The sequence below is a fragment of the Pseudorca crassidens genome, chromosome 19 (assembly GCF_039906515.1).
Source record: "Pseudorca crassidens isolate mPseCra1 chromosome 19, mPseCra1.hap1, whole genome shotgun sequence".
In the NCBI taxonomy this organism is placed as follows: Eukaryota; Metazoa; Chordata; class Mammalia; order Artiodactyla; family Delphinidae; genus Pseudorca; species Pseudorca crassidens.
The window spans coordinates 62,066,714-62,087,676 of record NC_090314.1 but is presented as its reverse complement, the minus strand read 5'-3'; the positions used below and the strand labels follow the sequence as shown (position 1 = coordinate 62,087,676).

The window sequence follows — 20,963 nt, the reverse complement described above, 5'->3', positions numbered from 1 at the left end:
GTCCCTATGCAGTATATCTGAAACTAATATAGTATTGTAAATCAACTATACTTCAACAGAAAGATCAATAGGAAAAAAGGAGCTTATTCTTCTGTGTTTCTGTGGAGTTTTTTCTGCGGGGGGGGGAGAGGGGAGTGCATTTTTGGTTTTGACTTAAAAGCAAGGCTGATTATTATTGCTCATTACTTGTCATTTCTAGCCTTAATTTAAAGATGTCGTGTTTTCCTAGGAGTAGGTGCAGAGTGAATATGTGTAGCTTGATCTAAGTCTGAACCACAGCAAGCACCTGGCTGGCTCTGGGTCTGGGGCGGTAGCATTCGGAAAGCCTGGTCTCCACGTTGCCCGGCCAGAAGGTAACCAGCCGATCACCTGCCCATCTCCTCGGGCCTCCAAATGTCCCTCTTGTTTTCAGTGCCTTTCAGCTCCCTTCTGAGACTCTTGGGTTTGGGATGCAGCCGTGGAGGTCACGCTCTGGCCCAGCGTTCATCCGTGCTCGGCTTCTCTGTAGCATTTCGGAGGTCGGGGGCAGGGGGTCAAACCCATTGTTCCAGTTTGGGGTAACAGGGTAGTTTTTCCTTGAGAAAAAATTTCTTCCAGAGTACTTTTTCTCTTAAGATCTGTGTTTCATGATAAAGTTGAGCGAGGAAGTTGAGGCCAGTTTTTTTAGTTCCGTCCAAAAACACATTTTGTGAGCATCTTCGATGCAAGAAAAATATAAATACGGTCCTGCCCTCAGAGTAATTACAGTCCAGACAGTACAGTTTTGTAAATACACACATGTATATATCATGAAATATAATAGGAAAGTATTTTTGGTACTTGTGAACACAAAACCAGGAGGGTTCTAGTTAACCTGTGAGTGAAACGGGATGGGTAGGGGTGAATCTTGAAAAATGTTTATGGAAGGGATTTTATTTGAGCTGAATCCAGAACATTGAGTCGGTTGGCGTGAGTCAGTCAGGGAAAGGAAGCAGAGTCTAGACAGAAAACAACGTGAATAAGGGCACAGAACCTCCAAGCATCCTGGTGGTCTGAGAATGGCAAGAATTTGTCCTGGCTGAAGTGAAGTGTGAGTGAAGGACAATGAGAATTTACAGTCAGGGGTTATATCAGCGGCACGCTGGCGCTGCCTTGTGTCTGGTTCACGAAAGCTGTTTATTAAGTAGCCAGTAATTTTGCAATCTGCTTGTTAAACTGCGGGTGGCTTGAAATCGACAGTGGTGGAAATATTTACACCATGGAAATCGGCAAATATCAGGGCTTTTGTCCCCCCGAAGAGGGCTTTCTCGGTGCCCTACTGCTGGCGATGCCCTTGTGTGCCCCTCTCTGATGGTTATTCTGTAGGGCCCCTCCGTGTCGGCCATGGGAGTCAGTGCAGGATGCTGGCAAGGGACTGGCACGGTCAGCTTTGTAATTTAGAAGGAGAACTCTGTGTCTTTGGTTTTGTCCCTCAGGAAACAGACCCAGAGAGGGAGCTTTTCATGCAGGAGCTCTCTGGGGAGTGTTCTTGGGACTAGAATTGAAGGGGAGTGAATGAAACATGACTGGAAGAGGGGACAGACTAAGCTGCTAAGGCCCGGGCCCCAGGGATGCTTTGCAGCTGGAAGAGTTCACCCCAGGGGTCAGGCCTTTATACAGCTGCCATCAGTGGATGAGGCTGGCCCTGTGGAGGGGCGCGCGGCCACTGGGAAGTGGCTCTGCAGCTGAGGACACTCCCAGGAGAAGCTCCGCAAGCAGGGAGGGCGCGCCGCGGGCCTGAAGGCCACTCGGGCTGTCCCATCCCCGCACCCACTGCACCCCAGCGGCAGTGTGGAAGATCTGTGAGCCCCATGGGAGGAGGGCAGCCAGGAAGCCAGATGGGAGAGGGTGACTGTTGTCCAGGTCAAGGGTGAGTAAGGCCTAGATAGAGGAGCAGCCCCAAGGATGGAGGAGGTGGGGGAGGGCCGGCTAGTGAGCAGGTAGGTCTGTGGGACCCGTTCCCCCCCGCCCGTGGTGGTTTTCAGCTGAGGGCCGGAGCTGCCCCCGAGGCTGCATTAGGCAGCGTCCGGAAACAGTCTTGGTTGTGTAACTGGGAGGGGCTGTGTGTTTGTGTGTGTGTGCTCTTGGCATCTTGGGAGTAGAGGTCAGAGAGGCTGGCAAACATCCTACAATGCACAAGACAGCTCCACAACAGAGCATTACCAGGCCCCAAATGTCGGTAGTGCCAAGGTCGACACGGTATTATGAGCAAAGGAATGCTATCAGGAGAAGGGGAAAGGAGGCGTGAGATGCCTTCCTCCTCTGTCTCTGCCCAGGGCATCTGGGTATTGCGTCCACATGTCAGTACCAGATTGCAAACGTGGAGACAGTCCTTTACTGATGGGCAGAGGAGAGAAGAACTCTTATCTTGGAAGCAAATACACATCATATTGTCTCTCAGACCCTTCCCGTCTCCTATGGAAACTTGAATTCTAGATAGCAATAGATTCTCATGTCTTTCCTTTCCATCTCCCTTCCAAAAAGTTCCATTAGAGCTTCACCCGGTATTTAAAAATACAGATGTGAAGGCAAGCCAATAATACTAAAGGGGCTTTTGGAATCACCCCTGGTTTTTGCTACCATGGGAAAAGTTTTGCTAAGAAATAGTAGAACTATGGGGATAATTGAGAAATGCGTTACTTAGGTTTTAGCAAGGTAGTAAAAGCAAATGAAGAAAACGAAATTTAATCAGGGAAAACCAGAAGCTGATAAGGGAGGTTTGAACTTAGGTTGTGAAGAAGGGCATGTCACATATCTTAGTTGGCTTCTAGCATGAGGACATTCAATTATAGCAAATTGGTAAGGACTTTGGTGCTTTTTTTTTTTTTTTTTTTTTGCCTGAAAGCTGGTATTGCACAGAGTGACGGTCAGCTGAGGAGGAGACTCCAAGCGAGCTGGAGCAGAGAGGCCCCTGGAGCCACTGCAGCGCCCTTGGATGGGCCTGAGCAGGAGAGCAGAGGACTTTGGCAGGAGCAGAGGTGCAGATTTCTTGGATGTGCACGGGTGGGAGAGGAAGAAAAGGCAGGCACATTAACGCCCGGTGCATTAATGGACAGGATGACGGACAAGAGCGGTGGGCTGAAAACCGCTCCTGTAAAGGGCCAGACGGTAGGTTCTGTGGGCCTAGGGTTTCCTTTGCATCTCTGCCGTCATAGAGTGAAAAGCAGGCAGATAACGGGTGAGTGTGCGGTGTTCCAGCAAAATTTTATTTACCAAAACGGGCAACAGGCCAAATCCGGCCCATGGGCGGTAGTTTGCTGAGCCCCCGCACTAGGGTCTTGAGGAGCTGGGTGCACTTAAGAAATGATTTTCATGTGCAGTTTAAGGAAGGTGTGGGCAAGGAGGCGCAGGTAAGAGTTACGGCCGAGGGGGCCAGACGCGCTCGCCCTCCTTCCTTGCGTCTGGTCTCCGTCTCCGAGCCACCTCTCTCCTGTCTCTCTTTATTGCTTATCTGTTTACTTTGGCCGCACCACGCGGCACGCAGGATCCTAGTTCCCCGACCGGGGATCGAACCCGCGGCCCCTGCAGTGGAAGTGTGAAGTCTTAACCACTGGACCGTCAGGGAAGTCCCTCTCTCCTTTTTCTAAATGATTTTTAGTGTGTGTGTGTATTTTTAGCTGCTTATTGATTTCCTGTTATTTTGGAAGTGTTAAATTGTAGGAGGAACCTCGTCTAGTTCTCTCTGTTAGCCCTTTGTAAATGCAGTTTAGCTATTTTTCTCTTGCGGGTAGCTCTTTAATTACGTTTTCTTCTGTTTGCCACTGACCTTGGGTCAGTGTTTCTCAACTTTGACTGTATGTTAGAATCACCTGGGGGATCTTTTAGACATCCCGATACCCAGACTGCATTTGGAACGATTAATCAGAACTCCAGAGGCAGGCCCAGGCATCATTAGATTCTAAAGCTCCCTGGGGATGCCAATGTACGGCCAAGGTTAAGAACCACTGCCTTGGATTTAAAGGAAAAAAATGTCCCCAACACATTGTCCTAGATGCTGAAGTGAAGAGGGACATTTAACCTGCGTAGATAACCATTTATGGCCCACAGGTTATAACTATGAAAATGGAATTCCTCAGATTTTAAGGGCTGTATTCAGACAAGCTTATTTCTCAGTGCCGCAGTCGGAATTCTTTGTTGTGGTAGAGGCAAGAAAAGAAAGACCAGGAAGGTATTGTGACTTGGCTGACGTCTGCATTCCTAGCCAGAAGCGCTTTTTCCATCACCGGGTGCGGTGACAGCCTTTGAGCATGGTGAAAGCTTCCAGGCTCCAGTGATTAAGTCATTATCCACAGGAGCCAGTCTTGACCAGAGTAAATGATCAGGACAGATGCTCTGACTGTGTCCAGAGGGAATAACCTTCTAACGTAGTCATGGGCGCCTATGTATTTGATGGCGTTTCTTACAGAACCTACTTGACCACTCAAGGTGACTTTTGTTTCATGTAGGGAGACCCAGGGCGATTGAAAAGGTAAATTCAAGGAACTTTTATATAGATATGTCAAAATTATTTTGAAAATATGTATCTGGGGATAATAATACTTTGTAAGTAGCAACATTTTTAAGGGATTGTGTCAACAGCATATGGTTCACAATTTTTTTTTTTTTTTCACTTTATAAATGCAAGATTCTAACCTTGTGATGCTGGAATTGCTCAAGTATTTACTATTCAAGGCTGAACTTCAAAGATTTAGAGCTTTCTTTCCTAAGCGAGAGTTAGAGAATCATGATTCTGGGGGGCGTGGGGGGCAGCCTACAAGGTTCTGAAGAGGATTGCAGCTGGGAGCAGGGCGTCTAATAACTACTGCAGCTTCTCAAGTTCCATTACATATGCTGGGGATGTGACTTCGTTTACTGAGGGACCATGGAAAGAGAATAGGATTCTGTCCACTGCGAGTAACGGAATACCAGCAGAAGTGGTTGCGCAACGGGGGTTTCTTGCTCCCTCTACAAGAACACCTGGAGAGGCGTCCCTCCAGAGTTGGTTAATGCACCGGTTTAACCCTGCCCGGGCCTGGGAGGGCATCCCTTCAATTCGTGATTCCCTTGACTTTTTCTTTCTGGTCACAGGATGGCTGCTCTGTAGCCCCAAATATCATGATGTCACATGACAACATCAAAAGGCAGGAAAAGAAGGGGGCATTTCTCCCCTGGGTCTTATTATTATTTTAATCAGGAAGGAAAAGCTTTCCAGGAGCTCCCAGAAGACTTCTCAGATTTCAAACCTGGAGCCAAAAGCTGTGTTACTTATTCCCCCTCAAACCCATATTGGCAAAAGGCGTTAATTTACCGCGGTTGGCATAGAATAGGGGGTAGCCAACTCTTTCTGTAAAGCGTCTGATTGTGAATATTTTGGCTTTGTGGGCTACGTATGGTCTCGGGTCCATACTCCTCTTTTTCTTCTCTTAGCCCTGGGAAAATGTAAACAAGCATGGTTATCTCTAGGGGTGTGTGCCAGGCATGCACTCACCAATTGCTTTTCGTCTCCTGAGGCTGCTGGAGGGGCCCACCAGCCCTGCCGCCCATTTTCAGAACAAAACTGGGATTTTGTTAGCAAACTGAGTGGGCAGCCAACTGTGTTTGCCTCAATATCTAATTTTGTAGACTTGTTGTAATGATTATTACATGTCATAACTAAAGAAAGCAAATAATGTAGTTCTGGGCACATCTTAGGCCCGCAGCCAAAATACTTATATTATTATTGTTATTTTGTATTATTGTCGTTGTTTAGTAATCTGGTTTCACCCTGTGGAATTCTGTCATCTAAACTCGGCTTAGATGCATGCATGGAATTCTGATTAGACTGTAGTAAAACATTATTTGGTGATTTTTTAGTTGATTCAGTTTTCCTCTATTGGGGGGAAGTGTGGCCTCTGAATTCCGTATCTCGTCCATTTATACAAAATTTTCAAGTTCTGAGATTATCACAGTAAGTGAAGCAAGTCAAAGACAAGTATCGTATGACATCACTTATATGTAGAATCTAAAAAAAAATGATACAAATGCACTTATTTACAAAACAGAAACAGAGTCACAGACATAGAGAACAAACTTATGGTTACCAAAGGGGAAAGGTTGGGGGGGGAGGGAGAAATGAGGAGATCGGGATTAACATACATACACACTACTGTATATAAAATAGGTAACCAACGAGGACCTACTGTAGAGCACAAGGAACTCTACTCAATACTCTGTAATAACCTATATGGGAAAAGAATCTGAAAAACGATAGATACACGTATATTTATACTAAAGCACTGTGCTGTACACCTGAAACTGACACAACATTGTAAATCAACTATACTCCAATATAAAACAAAAATTTAAAAAAAAAGTAATTTGGCAATGGGCAATTTGATGAAGAAAAATTGGGATTTGAATTCTGAGGCCTTTAGTAGCCTTTTCATTGGAATAGAGTTATCATTCTTACTATGTTCGTCAGCTTAGACTAGGTTGCAAAACACCTCCAAATTTCAGTGGCTTAATACAAGAAAAATATTATCCCTTGCCCAAGCTCCGTGTCCCTAATGAATCGTCAGGAAACCCCGCCCCTCTCAGTGACTCAGTGACCTGGCCTGATGGACGCTCCGCCATCGATGGTTGTACCATCTGGAGAAGATGGCCTTGTCACCAGTCTCCATGACAAGGGAGCACCTCACTGCCTCAGCCTGGAAATGACATATTTCACGTCTCATATTTCAGTGGCCAGAACTGATCACATGGGTCAATCCAGCTGCAAGGAGGGCTGGGAAATATGGGGGAGCAAATGGAATACTGGGTGCGTATTACTGACCCTTTCACCATCCCATTGCTCTATTCATTTTCTTCAGAAGGAGAGAGTTGATGAAGTGGGACCATTATAACACGTGTAATTCCTAGTCCTTTACTTTCTATCTTGTCTTACACTCTTGTGTATCCCATTCTCACTTGTTTTCTCTTTATTTTTTTTTTTTCATTTTTAGATTACATTCTTCTTTTTCCCTTTTCTTATACGGTTTAGAATCTTGTCAAGAGTTTCTAAAGGTCACAATGAATGAATTAGAAAGTGATAGAAGTGAGAAGGTGTGTCCCAGCTGGGTAACTACAGTGTGGAAATCTGACAGGATTTATCATTGCAAATGTCAAAAGCACCTTCTTTTGCTCTTTGCACACTCCTCTAACCCAGAGAGTCTCAATTAGGAGAGATGTTGCTCCCTAGAGAATATCAGGCACCATCTAAGAGCAGTTTTGCTTGTCACACAGGGTGGGGGTTGCTACCAGCAACTAGTGGGTAGAGGTCAGATAGGCTATTAAACATTATACAATGCACAGGACAACCTCCGACTGCAGAAAATTATCAGGGCCTGATATCAACAGTGTTGAGATAGAAAATGCTGCTTCTGTGTGGTACATATATATAATGGAATATTATATAAAAATAAAAAAGAATGCAATCATGCCATTTGCAGCAACATGGATGGATCTAGAGATGATCATACTAAGCGAAGTAAGTCAGACAGAGAAAGACAAATACCATACGATATCGCTTATATGTGGAATCTAAAATATGACACAAATGAACTTATCTACGAAATAGAAACAGACCCAAACTTATGGCTACCAAGGGGGAAGGGGGGAGAGTGATAAACTGGGAGATTGGGATTGACACATACACATTACTATATATAAAATAGGTAACTGATAAGGACCTACTGTAGAGCACAGGGGACTCTACCCAATACTCTGTAATGACCTATGTGGGAAAAGAATCTAAAAAAGAGTGGGTATAGGTATATGCATAACTGAGTCACTTCACTGTACAGCAGAAACTAACACAACATTTTAAATCAATTATACTCCAGTAAAAATTAAAGAAAAAAAAAGAAACGGACTCAGACATGTAGTTGTCAAGGGGGTGGGGGAGGGGTGGATTGGGAGTTCGGGGTTCGCAGAGGCAAACTATCAGATACAGGATGGAGGAACAACAAGGTCCTACTGTAGAGCACAGGGAACTATGTTCAATATCCTCGGATAAAACATAATGGAAAAGAATATGAAAAAGAAGGGATATATATATATATATGTATATCTGAATCACTTTGCTGTACAGCAGAATTTAACACAGTGTTGTAAATCAACGATATGTCAATACAAGAAAAGAAAATGCTGCTTCTTTCTCTTACTAATTACTATCTTGAACCTTATTCTTGAGCAGCCTTTACGTATTTACACGAGCCTGACTTACTTCACACCTTTGGGGACTATATAAAGGTAAAAATGTAAACCCGCACCCCTCCCCCACACCCCCCAACCCCCGCCCAAGCACAGGTAGCTAGTTGATTCTTTTACAGACTTTGTGACTATGAAGTGGCCTTCCTCAGGGTTCGGGTAGAGTCTCTGAATGCAATTTTCACGTTTTACTTTTGTCCTTCTCAAGCTTTATACATCTGTGGGGCTCTAGAATATTTCACGCTGTTTATCCAAGTCACCATTGTCAACGTATGATTTTCCAAATAGCTACGAATGTGACTCACACAAATGTGTAGGGAACATATGTTGCATAATTACGTAATTCGTTGATGAGGATAGCAAAGCTGCTTCATGGGAGAAATCGAGACAATGAGGATTTACAGACACTGAACAAAGACTGCTGGCACAGGGCTGATAGTTAAGGTAAAAAACTTGTTAATCTTTCAGGGCCGTAAGACTGTAACCGTTGAGGTTAGTTTTGGTAACAGACAGAAGTCATTTGCATCTGTACAGATGTTAATGCAAGTTAACACACAGCCTCATGGAGTCCGGGCCTTACTCAGTAGAAGACACCATGTCAAACAGTTAGAGAGTGCTCTGGAACAACGGTTCCCACACGTAAGCCTGCGTCAGGATCACCCCCAGGACCTGTAGAAACTAGATGCGTGGACCCAGCCTCAGTTCTTCCTTCAAGAGGTGTGTGGCGGGGAGATCCTGGCGTGTCTAACAGAGGCCTCAGGTGATGCCGATACTGGGGATCCAGGGATCACACTTCAAGAACAATTGCTCTAATGTGTCCTTGAAAGACACAGTCGACCTTCTGCCTTATTTTAAATTTGGATGTTTTTTTCTTAAGACCCACACAGGAAATATCATAATTGAGAGAAAAGAAAGAAAAAAAAAGAAAGTAGCCAGGGTAAGCTATCAAAGTAACTGGCAGCTCTCAGTGACTTACCACAAAATGCTGTTTCACTCATTTTATGTCAGATAAAATTGGATGAGTCTTAGACTACCCTCCTTCAGCAATGCCACGTAGGCCACGTGGATTTTGAAGGTGTTTATGGCAGGAGAAGGGAGAACCAGAGATCCCAACGTGGGCTTTTCACTAACTAATTCCTAAACCAGAAGTGGCACCTGTCACTTCTACTCACATCCCATTGGCCAGAACAAACGGCAAGGGAGGCTCGGAAGTGTGGGGGAACTCGTGTATTCAGAGAGCGTCTGATGTCTCTGCCGCATGTTTCAAAAAGACAACAAAGTTGGTAAATGTGTGCTTACCGTTCCAAGGACCCAAGCGTTTTAATGACGGTAATGATATCCTTGCTAAAATTATATTTGGATGTGCATATTTCACACTTAAGAATTTAGATTTCTAGGAGAGCAAGTAAGGGATAGTATAACCAAAGAAAAAGATGAAGTTGACTTAGGGAACGCTCGAAATTGCTGTTAATGATTTAAAAAATATGTCTGGAGAAGAATAGTAATTCATTACATAGACAAACATTGGTAGCCCCAAGTAAAACATCCTTAAAGAGAGAGAACCATTAATTCTCTCACCATGATGATAAGCTCTTCTATTTCAGGACGCAGCAGGCTGTAGGTTTGGTGTTTGCAGGATGGGGTTCTAACTCTTGCCCTGCCCCAGTCTCCCTTATGGGAAAAACCTCTGCACTCACCAAACATTTACTTAAGGATTACAAGTTGCCATACTCAAGGTGAGAGGAATCAAGTGATTGTTAAAAGCTTTCCATTTGGGACTGGTTGTTATGTAGCCTCATGCATCACTTAGCTTTCTGATTCTCAGTTTACTTGTCTTTAAAATGGACCCCATTGAAATACTGTGAAAGCTAAATGGACACGAGCACAAAGTTCCTAAAAATCCCTGATCTAATGGTTCCTTTGTTCTTCTTTATCTTATACTTGTTAACATAGGCTAGAAAATCTATCATCTGGATCTTGTTAGTTGTGGGAGGACCCACTGTATAGATTTGCCTGGGACTGAGTGGGTTCCCAGGGTGTGGATTTTCAGTGTCAAAGCCAGGAATGTCCAGGGCAATGCGGAATGAGTTGGTCACCGTATTTAGCGGAGCATTTTGGAACCTGACTATGGTTGGCCTGGGGGAGTGCCTGTACATTTGCTCTCTGGGGGAAAATAGTATCTAGGCTTTCTGACGACTCTTCTGTTCTTTTAAAGGGAAAGAACTTGGTTGGGAATGGCCTGGGATTTGTGTTGAGTCTTATTTTAAAGTAGGGCAACCTTATGTCTTTGGAACTTTAATTGATACTAGAAATTGTCCTGAGTTAACCTTCTCTACTGTAATTATCAGATCTTTAAACTCACTATAGTTTGGTCTGCTGAGCACTACACACCTAGGACTTTCCTAATGCAGAGCTAGTAATCTGAGGATGAGAAGTTGCTGTCAGTGTTCATAGAGAGATGCTTGGTGGGACCGAGAGCTCTCCGTGTGAGATACAGACATCTGGGGTGACGTCTGAACTAAATGACCTTCCCCCTCATTCCTGCCCACTAAGCCCTGTTATTCTGCCTTTGCGCCGCCCCTGCCTGGCCTCCTGTCTTCATCTGAGCTGACTGCTTTGTTTTGGAGGCCACACGTCTCTGTGGGCGCTCTGACACCGCCTGCTCCCTTACGCGGCTGCTAAGTATCTCCCTCCCTTACGCAGCTGCTAAGCATCTCCCTCTGTTACGCGGTGGCTAAGCATCTCCCTCCCTTACGCCGCTGCTAAGTATCTTCCTGCAAAACACCTCTCATCATCCTCCTGCTCTAAAACTGCCGTTGCTGCTTCCTTCTGGCGCCACGAGGAAAGCCAGCTTCTTAGCTTGGAAGCTCTGCCTGACCTACTGCCTGACGGGCCACTGGCTCGAAGCCCTTTCAAAATCCACACCTTTGCACCTGCCGCTCCCTTTGACAACACCCTTTTCCTTTTCCACCTGGACATTATGGACCCAAAGCCCTTTCACAATCGACACCTTTGCACCTGCCGCTCCCTTTGACAACACCCTTTTCCTTTTCCACCTGGACATTATGGACCCATCCTTTTGGACCCAGTTCAAGTGCTCTCTTCCCTGGGAGACTCTGCAGCAAGAGTTCCTGCCTCAGAGAGACCTTAGTACCTTTCTATAGTGGTGGCTTCTTTTGTTGAAGGATACAGCTTGGGGATTTACAGAATGAGTGTGTGACTCCCTACTCTGCCTGGAATTGCCTTTGTGCACCAACAGTGAACACTTCAGGAAGGACTCCCATTGCTAAGCCCTGTAATGGTGTTCCTCTCTCTTATCCAATGCCTGTTGGCATGTTTGTCCCCCATGTTGAGCAGCATTCAACTGGGAATCCTCAGTGCTTGGCCCACCGTTCCGCATGATGCTTGAGTAAATGGAGGAGCCCAGTGTGGCATTTTCATGGGGCTTCCTCTCCTTTTCAAACTACATCCTTTGCTGGGGCCCTGTTATCCCTAGTGTGGTCCCTGGACCTGCAGACTAGCAGCCTGGCGACAGCAGAGAGCTTGTTCGAAATTCAGGGTCTCCAGTCTCCCCCGAGACCTGCTATATCACAATCTGCATTCTACCAACATCCCCAGAAGATTCAGAAGCGTGTTAAAGTCTGAGAGATACTGCCTTAGGCTCGTTTCAAGTTACGGTGCCATTACCACCTCGAATACAGTCACCCTTGAATGCGGGTGATTCAGAAAAACTTACAGTTCTCCCTTCCTTCCTTCCTTTCCTTCCTTCCTTCCTTCCTTCCTTCCTTCTTTCCTTCCTTATTCCCTCCCTCCCTCCCTTCCTTCCTAAAATGCACATTCATAGGACCTGCCCTAGACCTACTAAATCAGAATCCCAGGGCCACAACCTTTGAAACAAATACCCCAGGAGATTTCTATCAGCCTGAAGTCTGAGAACCACATCCCAGGGCATTTCTTAGCTGTTTAGTTGTCTCTGATTTCCACCAAAATGTGGACTTATGAGGCCTGTCGTCATACTTAGTGTTAACTCTGCTGAGGTCTGCGTCCCTCTTGCTCTCAGCTGTGCTGTCCTTCTCCTGTTGCCTCAGGTTTCCACCTGGCTTTCATCCCGTTACTGGAATATTCCTTTATCTTGCATTAAACAATGCAGTGTCTCCCGGTTTCAGGAAAACAGAGACGAGACATTTTTGTTTCCATCTGTTGCCTTTTCTGGTCATTGTCCGCGTCTCTGTGTGTGTCACTCCTTTTAGGTCCATCGTATGTTGCCACTGTCTCTGTTTTCTTCAGTTTCTCCATTTTCTCTGCGCCCATGCAACTTGTAGTGCCTCTAGTCTGGCATCTCTTCCCACTTCACCACCAAAACTCTTCTTACAAAAGTCACCAGAGACGTCTTTATTTTCTTATTCACTGACCTTTTTTTTTTTTTTTTTGCGGTACGCGGGCCTCTCACTGCCGTGGCCTCTCCCATCGCAGAGCACAGGCTCCGGACACACAGGCTCAGCGGCCATGGCTCACGGGCCCAGCCGCTCCGCCGCACGTGGGATCCTCCTGAACCGGGACACGAACCCGTGTCCCCTGCATTGGCAGGCGGACTCTCAACCACTGCACCACCAGGGAAGCCCTCACTGACCTGAGTGCTTTAAAGCAGACCTCTTAGAGGTTTGCAGCCCCATAAAAAAATCACGTATCATGGTTCTGACTTGCTTTGCTGTCAGAACCATAAATGAATTCCTAATTCACTTAATTACCAAATTTCTTCAGGTAAATTAGAGGTTTGCAGCCCCATAAAAAAATCACGTATCATGGTTCTGACTTGCTTTGCTGTCAGAACCATAAATGAATTCCTAATTCATTTAATTACCAAATTTCTTCAGGTAAATTATTGCCTATATTATTGTTGTGGAACTGATTCTGACTAGAATCTCCCCTTGTTTTATAGAATGCATTCATATTTGGGGTAGCTAAACAAGTCGTTATCTTCTCTTTGAGAACTGTAAACTACATCTTTAAAATTCAGTGGAAGAGTAGATGCTGAGGTTGAAAGGAGATAGAATAAGGAGGCACCAAAGGCAGGGCATCTTTCTGTTTTATTCGGGGGCACCTTTCAAAAAACTATGTACATATTACCTTCCTTCTTCCTTCTTTCTCTCCCTTCCTTCTTTCCTTCTCTTTTTCACATATTCAGCAGACATATTCCAGGTGGTCCATTCAGTACAGTACAATGAAACAAACATGGTCCTTGCATTTAAGATACTAAGGGTTTAGCACGGGGCAGTCTTGTCACCAAATAAATAACACAACTTGCTAAGCATACAGGAAAGGTGAGGGTCTGATGGCTGGGGAGGGAGCGATGCAGATGGGGTGAGTGGAGAGCAGGCGGAGACTCACTAGGAGGGACCTTGCTGGAGCTGAATCTTGAAGGGGCAGCAGGTGTCCTGGGCTGCAGCATCAGGAGCGCAGAGGCAGACGTAGTTCGGGCACTGCACTCTCACCAGCAGGACCCCGAGGTGTCTTGAGGGAGTACTGACAGACGAGGCTGGGGAAGTCTGGGGGAGTAAGGGGGACCACAAGTCTGGATTTTGGTGACCACACGGCTGTCACAGCTGTGAGGACCGTGGGTGGGAGAAGTGCAGTCCTGAAAGGTGGGAGATCATTGAGAAGATCCGAGCAGACTGCAGCTCAGACTCACATCTAGCCTGGGATTCGGTGTTGGGAAGTGGCCCGGTGTCCCAGAAAACGTGAGCACGGGTGAGGGGCACAGGGAGAGGACGGGCTGGGGATGGACCCTTGGGTCAGGGCAGACTTCGATGGGGAGAGTCGAGGCAGAGTCGCTTAGAGAACGAGGAGGAAAACCTGTGTGGTACAGACTTAAAACGCCCACTACCTTGTCCAGCTACTTGTAAGAAAGCCCTATTTCTAGCGACACAACTCCTGTCCCCCCATGCCTTCACCTCCCGGAGGCACTCAGAAAGGGGAGCACCCCGTTTCGTCGTGACAGCTGTTGAAATGACGAGACGAAAGCTCTGTGACTTCCCACCACCGTTTGCCCCTGTGTTACCGGCTCCCCGTGGCCCCCACGGGCCCGCGTGTGACATGGTTTCTGAGCCTCCAACCTGCACGCGGGCACAGCCAGCAGCACGTGGTCGCAGTGGGACGGAGGGAGTGAGAGAAGCGACTTCCCCTTGACCTCATCCCTTCCGCCTTCCACAGACGTTTCTTTCTTCCACGTTTTACAGCCGACTCTGCGTGCATTGTTGGGTCCATGCTCCCGAGGGGTGGGAGACACAGCTCCTGGGCCGCTGAATGGCCTTGCTTTGTCCAGAGGCATGTTTGTCCGACTGTTTCTGGGGCCCGACAGGGTCGTTTTTGTTCTGGGAAGAGTTGGTTTGAGAAAGCGGGCTGCTGAGAGGGCCGTCTCCGGGGCTCCCAGGAGCTGCCTTTCACCGCCCCGAGGCGGCCCTCGCCCGGCAGAGGTCATCCGAGGCCGCTGCAGTCTGTCCCCAGCCTAACTCTGATAGTCACGGAAACTGTCACCAACTTAACCGGCTTCGTAGTAGCCAGGAAGGAGCCCAGGCCAGCAAGATTCCGTTTTAATTGTCAATCACACATTACAAAAAAAAAAACAACCCAGCTGTGTACCACCTTTCAGAACTTTCCCTCCGTGGTTGGCAGTCAAACTGCTTTCTTTTGCAGAAAGCACGATGTCAATTTTAGTCAGAATTTACGTGTAGAAATTAGAAATCAGGCAGTTTGGAAAGGAAGGTGCAATTAGTGAGGTTTTCAGCTCGCATTTGGAATGAATCACACACGTTTGGGATGCAGTGTGCAAACATCGTGCTGCATTTTCCTTCTCGGGCCCTCCCGCTTCCTCGCAGACCCCTGGGCACATTGCAGAACCCTTTACAGGCTGGCTTTGGAGACAGCCAGGGAGAACGAGAGGCCCTCTGCCTCAGTTATTAGCAGGGAGCAGGTTAGCATCTTCTTGATGGGGGCATGGACCCTGGTCTGCTGACCTGTGTCGCAAGAACACTCCAGCAATGAGGAGATGCTTGGCTGCTCTCTGTGGATTCCAGAACACGCAGTCCTACCATAAAATGACAGCAGAACACAGTGTGCTATCGAGTGCTACTGGGTTTGTGTTGAGCCATCTACTTTTCCCCGAGGGCCATGATAAGGATGGTTTCTTCCAGTGAATTCTAGGCCCGCAGCCTAAAGGACTTCAGGTTCAACTCCCAGTTCTACCCTGTGTTAGTTTGATGGCCTTGGGTAAAGTTCTTAACCACTCCGAACTACAGTTTCGTCTTCTTTACGTCTCTGTGCCAGGGATATTTTTTCCCTGTATGTGTCACCCTGTGTGATTGGGTCCCGGCCTCGTTTCTGGGCATCTCTTGTCCTCCATGGAGTCTGGGCTCCCTTCCACTTAGACTCTCCTCCAGTCCCTCACTTCCCCACATCTACACTCTTGTCCTTACTGCTTTCCTTCCCTTTCCCCTTAGAATGTTCTGTTCTCCATATTTGCCTTTTTTTTTTTTTTTTGCGGTATGCGGGCCTCTCACTGTTGTGGCCTCTCCCATTAAGGAGCACAGGCTCCGGACGCGCAGGCTCAGAGGCCATGGCTCACGGGCCCAGCCGCTCCGCGGCACGTGGGATCTTCCCAGACCGGGACACGAACCCACGTCCCCTGCATCGGCAGGCGGACTCCCAACCACTGCGCCACCAGGCAAGCCCCCATATTTGCCTTTAAGAAATCATGTTTTTAAGACTTAGCTCAAATGATAGCTCAAGGATAAAGTTTTCCCCAAAGGCTCCTTACTATTCAGGAAAACATGCTGAACGTACAGATGAAATTATATGATGTCTGGGATTCACTTTCAAGAAGTCTAGCGGGGGCAGGGCTGTAGATGAAGCAAGACTGGCCCAGAATCCGTAATTGTTTCATCAGGGTGATGGGTACTTAGGGGTTCATTAGATGGTTCTCTTTTGTGTATGTTTACATTTTCGTATAATAAAAGGCAAAAGAAAAGTTGTTTTAATCACCCAAACCAGGGGTGATCTACTCCCGCACATGTGTGCCGCTTGCTTGTGGCCGTTCCTTTTGACATCTGCTTCCTGTTAGGGCAGTTGATTAACTAGCTCAGTAGTTAGAAGACCATGCATCCTCATTTGTTCAGGACAGTCTTGGGCAACTCCTTTGTCCTGCATTCCATCTGGTTTAGCATTTACCCCAGATTTTTTATTTTTATTTTTTAAAGTAAACTGTCATTATTTAGTAGATGCATTAAAACAAGCCAGGATGAGCTTTACAGACGACCACTTGCAGTTCTTGGCTTCTGCCATGATCTCAATGCGTGCGTGGGGTTTAATGCGGCAAGCGGGATTTTATGTTAAGGTGCAGACACAGCAACGTCTTAGGTCTCCTGTCCTTGCCTTTCATGGAGAGAGAGCCTGCAGGGTGCTTGCTTCCTGGTAAACCCGAGCGGCCAGGGTTGGCTAGTTCCTTCCCGTCCTGGGGGGGAGGCCAGTATTTGTCATCCCTGTGGTCCAAGCTGTGGTCTGTGAGACCTAGCGTTAGGGGCTTGATGGCTCAGAAACTGACTTTTAAGTGAACACGTGCCGAGAAAAATAATTCTGCTTGTGTCGTTTTATAGTGTTCAGCTAATCAGTACAAAGTATTTTTCTACATTTTGCTTTAATGTACATATGTATATACATACATATGCGTTTTAATACATATTTTGAAGAAAACAGGTTTGAATTGTATAGGTTCACCACGGTGAAACCAATCTGCTGATCAATAAACAAATATTAACATATTGTATAATTTTTATTGTTTTTCATACTGTCTTTCAATCACAAAAGTGTCCATATTTAGGTGATAAAGTACATGATCACCATACTCCATAGTCCAGAAAATGGACTCTGAAATTAAATTTTTGATCCCAAACCCCAGCTCTGGGGCATGTGAACTATTTCCCCTATTAGAGACTGGTTCTCTCATTTGTAAAATGGAGATGGTAATAGTTGACTATAGAATTTTCATGAAGATTAAAGGAGTTGTTACATGTATAATATTTAGTATAGTGCTTTCCCATTTATAAACACTCCATCACTGCTAATTATTATTTTTAGTTTGGTATCTTTTTATATCCTCTGCTAGATTATATGCTCACTTAAGAGAGGAGACGTTTTGTTTACTTTTAGAGACCCCCCCTCACAGAACCCGGCACATAATAGCTCCTCCTTGAAAATGTTTGTTGATTGAATAATGAATGTCAGACAGCTCTTTTAAATGACTGGGACCATTTCTGAGCCGCAGTCTGTGCGTGTGAGATTGAGCAAAGTCCACGCAGGAATTCCAGATTCATTCCATCCTCGTTGGGACCCCAGCTGGGCTAACTGAACTGGCTACCACAAACACCAAGTCTTAAATAAAATGCTGTTACTACATTCTATAAATTGACAAGTTACAGCCTGCCCGCTTAGCTCCCTTATTTACGTTTTTACCATCCTCTTGCATTTTCTATCAAAAGCAGCCTCATTTGACCTTTAAAGCTCAGCAGAGGCAAACACTTCTTCATCTTGCTTTAAGATCCCCAGTGTATGTGCCTTCATTCAGATGTTTGTTAAGCACCCTGCGATCTAATTAGCAGCAGGTTGAAAGAAGGAAGGCCGCCTTCTGGTGCTCCCTCGTGCTGACTCTGTTGACTATACAGCGGAGGAGCTGGGGCTCAGGCGGAGGGTTCGCCCATCCTAGCGATGCTGCTCTGTTCCCGTTCCTCTCGGCCATTTTCCCTTCTCCTTGGAAATGGGCTGCCCTCCTCTTTTACCCCCTCCCTGCCAGCACCTCTTTGCCTCTTATGTTAAAGGCACTTCATAAACAGTGGTGCTAAAAAATTGTAAGAGGCTAGTTAGTATGGTTACTTTTATTAGGATCTCCGCTTTCCCAGCAAGTTTCTGGATCTTTCTCCCCATCCCGTACCTCGATTGCTCGGCCAATTCCTTTCTGGAATTCACTTCTCAAGCCATCGGTGCCACATCGCTTCCAGTGGTTTGAATCTAGGAAAGACCTTGCACCTGCTGTCGGAGCAAAAGCAAAAATCCTGTGCTCTCCGCATCCTGAGTTGAAATCTCACAGACTTGGTGTATGGGTTAAATGCATTATTCACAGGACTAATTATATGTCCTACAACAGCCTCAGTTTGCTCATCGGTGATGGATAAGATGACTTCCACTCCTTTAAGGCCTGTTTCAGCTTCAAAGATCTGTGACTCACTTGCTATCAGTTAAATGGGCATTTTGTAGGAAACTCCCCGTTGGAATACTGTGTATCTATAAAAATAGATTCAGAGCTGTAAACGGTCAGGTTAACAGGTGAGCTCCTGATACGCCATCTGTTTTGTTAAGGTAGATTCTGCCATGAAATCTGTTAAAGGCACTGTTATCAAAGCAGAAAAGTGCATCCTCGTATCTACATGGATTTCAGTAAGGATCAGTAATGACTCATGAACGGATCATCTGACTGGACACCACTCTGTCCTTCTGGTCACTGCTCTACTTGAAGCTGGATATCACTCAGCCAATTGTCTCCTCACACCTGCATCATCTGGCAGGTGTAAAGGTTGCTCGATCAGGCAAAGACTATGGGATTAAGGAAAGGAAGAGTGACCATTTATAACAAACATACATAGGAAAAGACTAGAAAATGTTGGAATCTGTGTCTTAATGCCTCTGAGGGAGAAATCCTGAGCTCGTGTGGTGTTATATCTAATACTGAAAAGCACCTCCTTGGTCTGCTCTGCAGGCATCACGGCCGTTTGGCGCTCATGGGCTGATGTTTGTTAGGAAGCGGGAAATCTGTGGCCAGGAAGGTGTGGGATGATCGAGGGGGAAGAGGAGGAAAAGGGGTTGTTTGCAGCGCTGAAATGCCATTGTGGTGAGTTTCCTTTCATTGTGTATTGATCGGTTCTTCTAGAGGAAGGCTCTGGACTGAGTCCCTTTCCATGTTCACTGCTGCTAGGTTGACGATGAAGCAGCGGTTTTAGACTTGCACTTTTTGGTGAGACAACTGGGACCATCCTGGAAACACTCTACTACAGAAATGTGAATATGCTCATATCTGTGAACAGCAGTACCTCTCAAATCTTGGTTGCCTGTCCAATCCTTTCCTGAAGGTTTAGATTTAAACAGACAGCTGTTTGCGGGTGCTCCCTCAGCCTCACTCTACTCCAACCCAAGCTCATCTCTTCCCATCTTTTCGAATTTGCCTCTCCTGTGTTCTCGTTCTCAGCTGGGACCTGCCTTTCCTCTCAGGAAGACCTTTTCAGTGCAGCTCATTTTTCCGGCTCTCCATCTTTACGGTTTACCGATCAAGTCCAGGCTCCTCTCTTCTCTCACGTGGACCTCCGCGCTTATCTCTCAGCCACTTTTTCTGTCTCCAGGCTTGTTCTCCATCTCCATCTGCTCTCCATGTGCCACCAGAATGATTAAAGAAGTCATTCAGCAACCACTTACAGACCAGTCGCCCTCTTTTCAGGGCTAGGAATAAAACAGTGAACCAACCACTGTTTCTGCTCTCACGGAGCTTATTTTCTAGTGCTGAAGACAAACAAAGCCATGTCACGTACACAGACAAATAACTAACATGTTTATAAACTGCACTGCATCACAGAGGAAACAAACAAGGATTCGAGGTGGAGGACAAAAGGGTGGACACGCTTCGCTGTGTAGATAAGCAAGGCTGTCCTTGACGATGACATTGAAGCTGAGATCTAAAGCATGAGAAGGAACTAGAATGGAAAGACGTGGGGAAATCAACGTTCTGGGCAGAAAAATGGTTTGTGCAAAGACCCTGAGATGCGTGAAAGCTTGGGGGGCCTCAAAGAACTGGAAACTGGAAGAGAATGAGAGTGGTTTAAGGTGGGATCAGAGAAATGGGCAGGAATTGTCTCACACAAGGCCTTGTAGCCTATAGGAAGGAGTGCATTTTAACAAGTTCCATGCAAAGCCGTTTAGGAATCCTAAGCACAGGAGCAGTTTTATCGAACTTACATTTCATGATTGCTCTTGCTTCATGGAGCATGGGTTAGGGGAGGATGAAAGAGAAAGTGTGGAGGCCAGGGAGAAGGTGGTTCCGGTCCAGGTAAGAGGTGACAATGGTGTAGACTGAGGCGTTAGCCAGAGAGGTGGAGACAGGAGCAGGTTTGGAATCACTTTGGGAGGTAAAGTCAATGGGGTCTCCTGTTTGACTACACATGAGGACAAAAGAACAGGAGGAGGTTAAGGACAGCTGGTTTGAACAAGTGGGTGGAGGAGGTCATCTCTTGAGACGAAGAAGATTTGGACCCTTCTGTCTTCCTCGCCCACTTTTAAGGACTCATGTGTTTAGACTGGGTGAATGCAAACAATCGAAGGGATCCCCGTCTCAAGGTCTTTAACCGTAAACACAGCAGCAAAGTTCCTTTTGCCGCGTAAGGTCACATGTTCACAAATTCTGCGGATGAGGAACTGGAAGTCTTTGGAGGGCGGGAATATTCTGGCTACCCCAGCATTTGATTAGAGTAAAATGAGAAAAGTGTCCACAGCGGTGTTTGGTGACCTTGACAAGAGCCTTATCAGGGGTGCGATGGCAAGGGACAGTAGATCGTGGTGGGTTGAGCAAAGAAAGGAGAAGTTAGGAAGTAGAAACAACGCAGTACTGTGCAGACAGCTCTTAACGAACAGGAGTTATGAGCGGAGGGGGA

The 20,963-nt window shown here is 46.2% G+C and overlaps 1 protein-coding gene across 1 annotated transcript in view; it reads left to right on the top strand.

Moving 5' to 3' along the window:
- MAP2K6 (mitogen-activated protein kinase kinase 6) overlaps positions 1-20,963 on the top strand; it is a 132,295-nt gene that overhangs the window by 28,454 nt on the left and 82,878 nt on the right. The window lies entirely within an intron of this gene.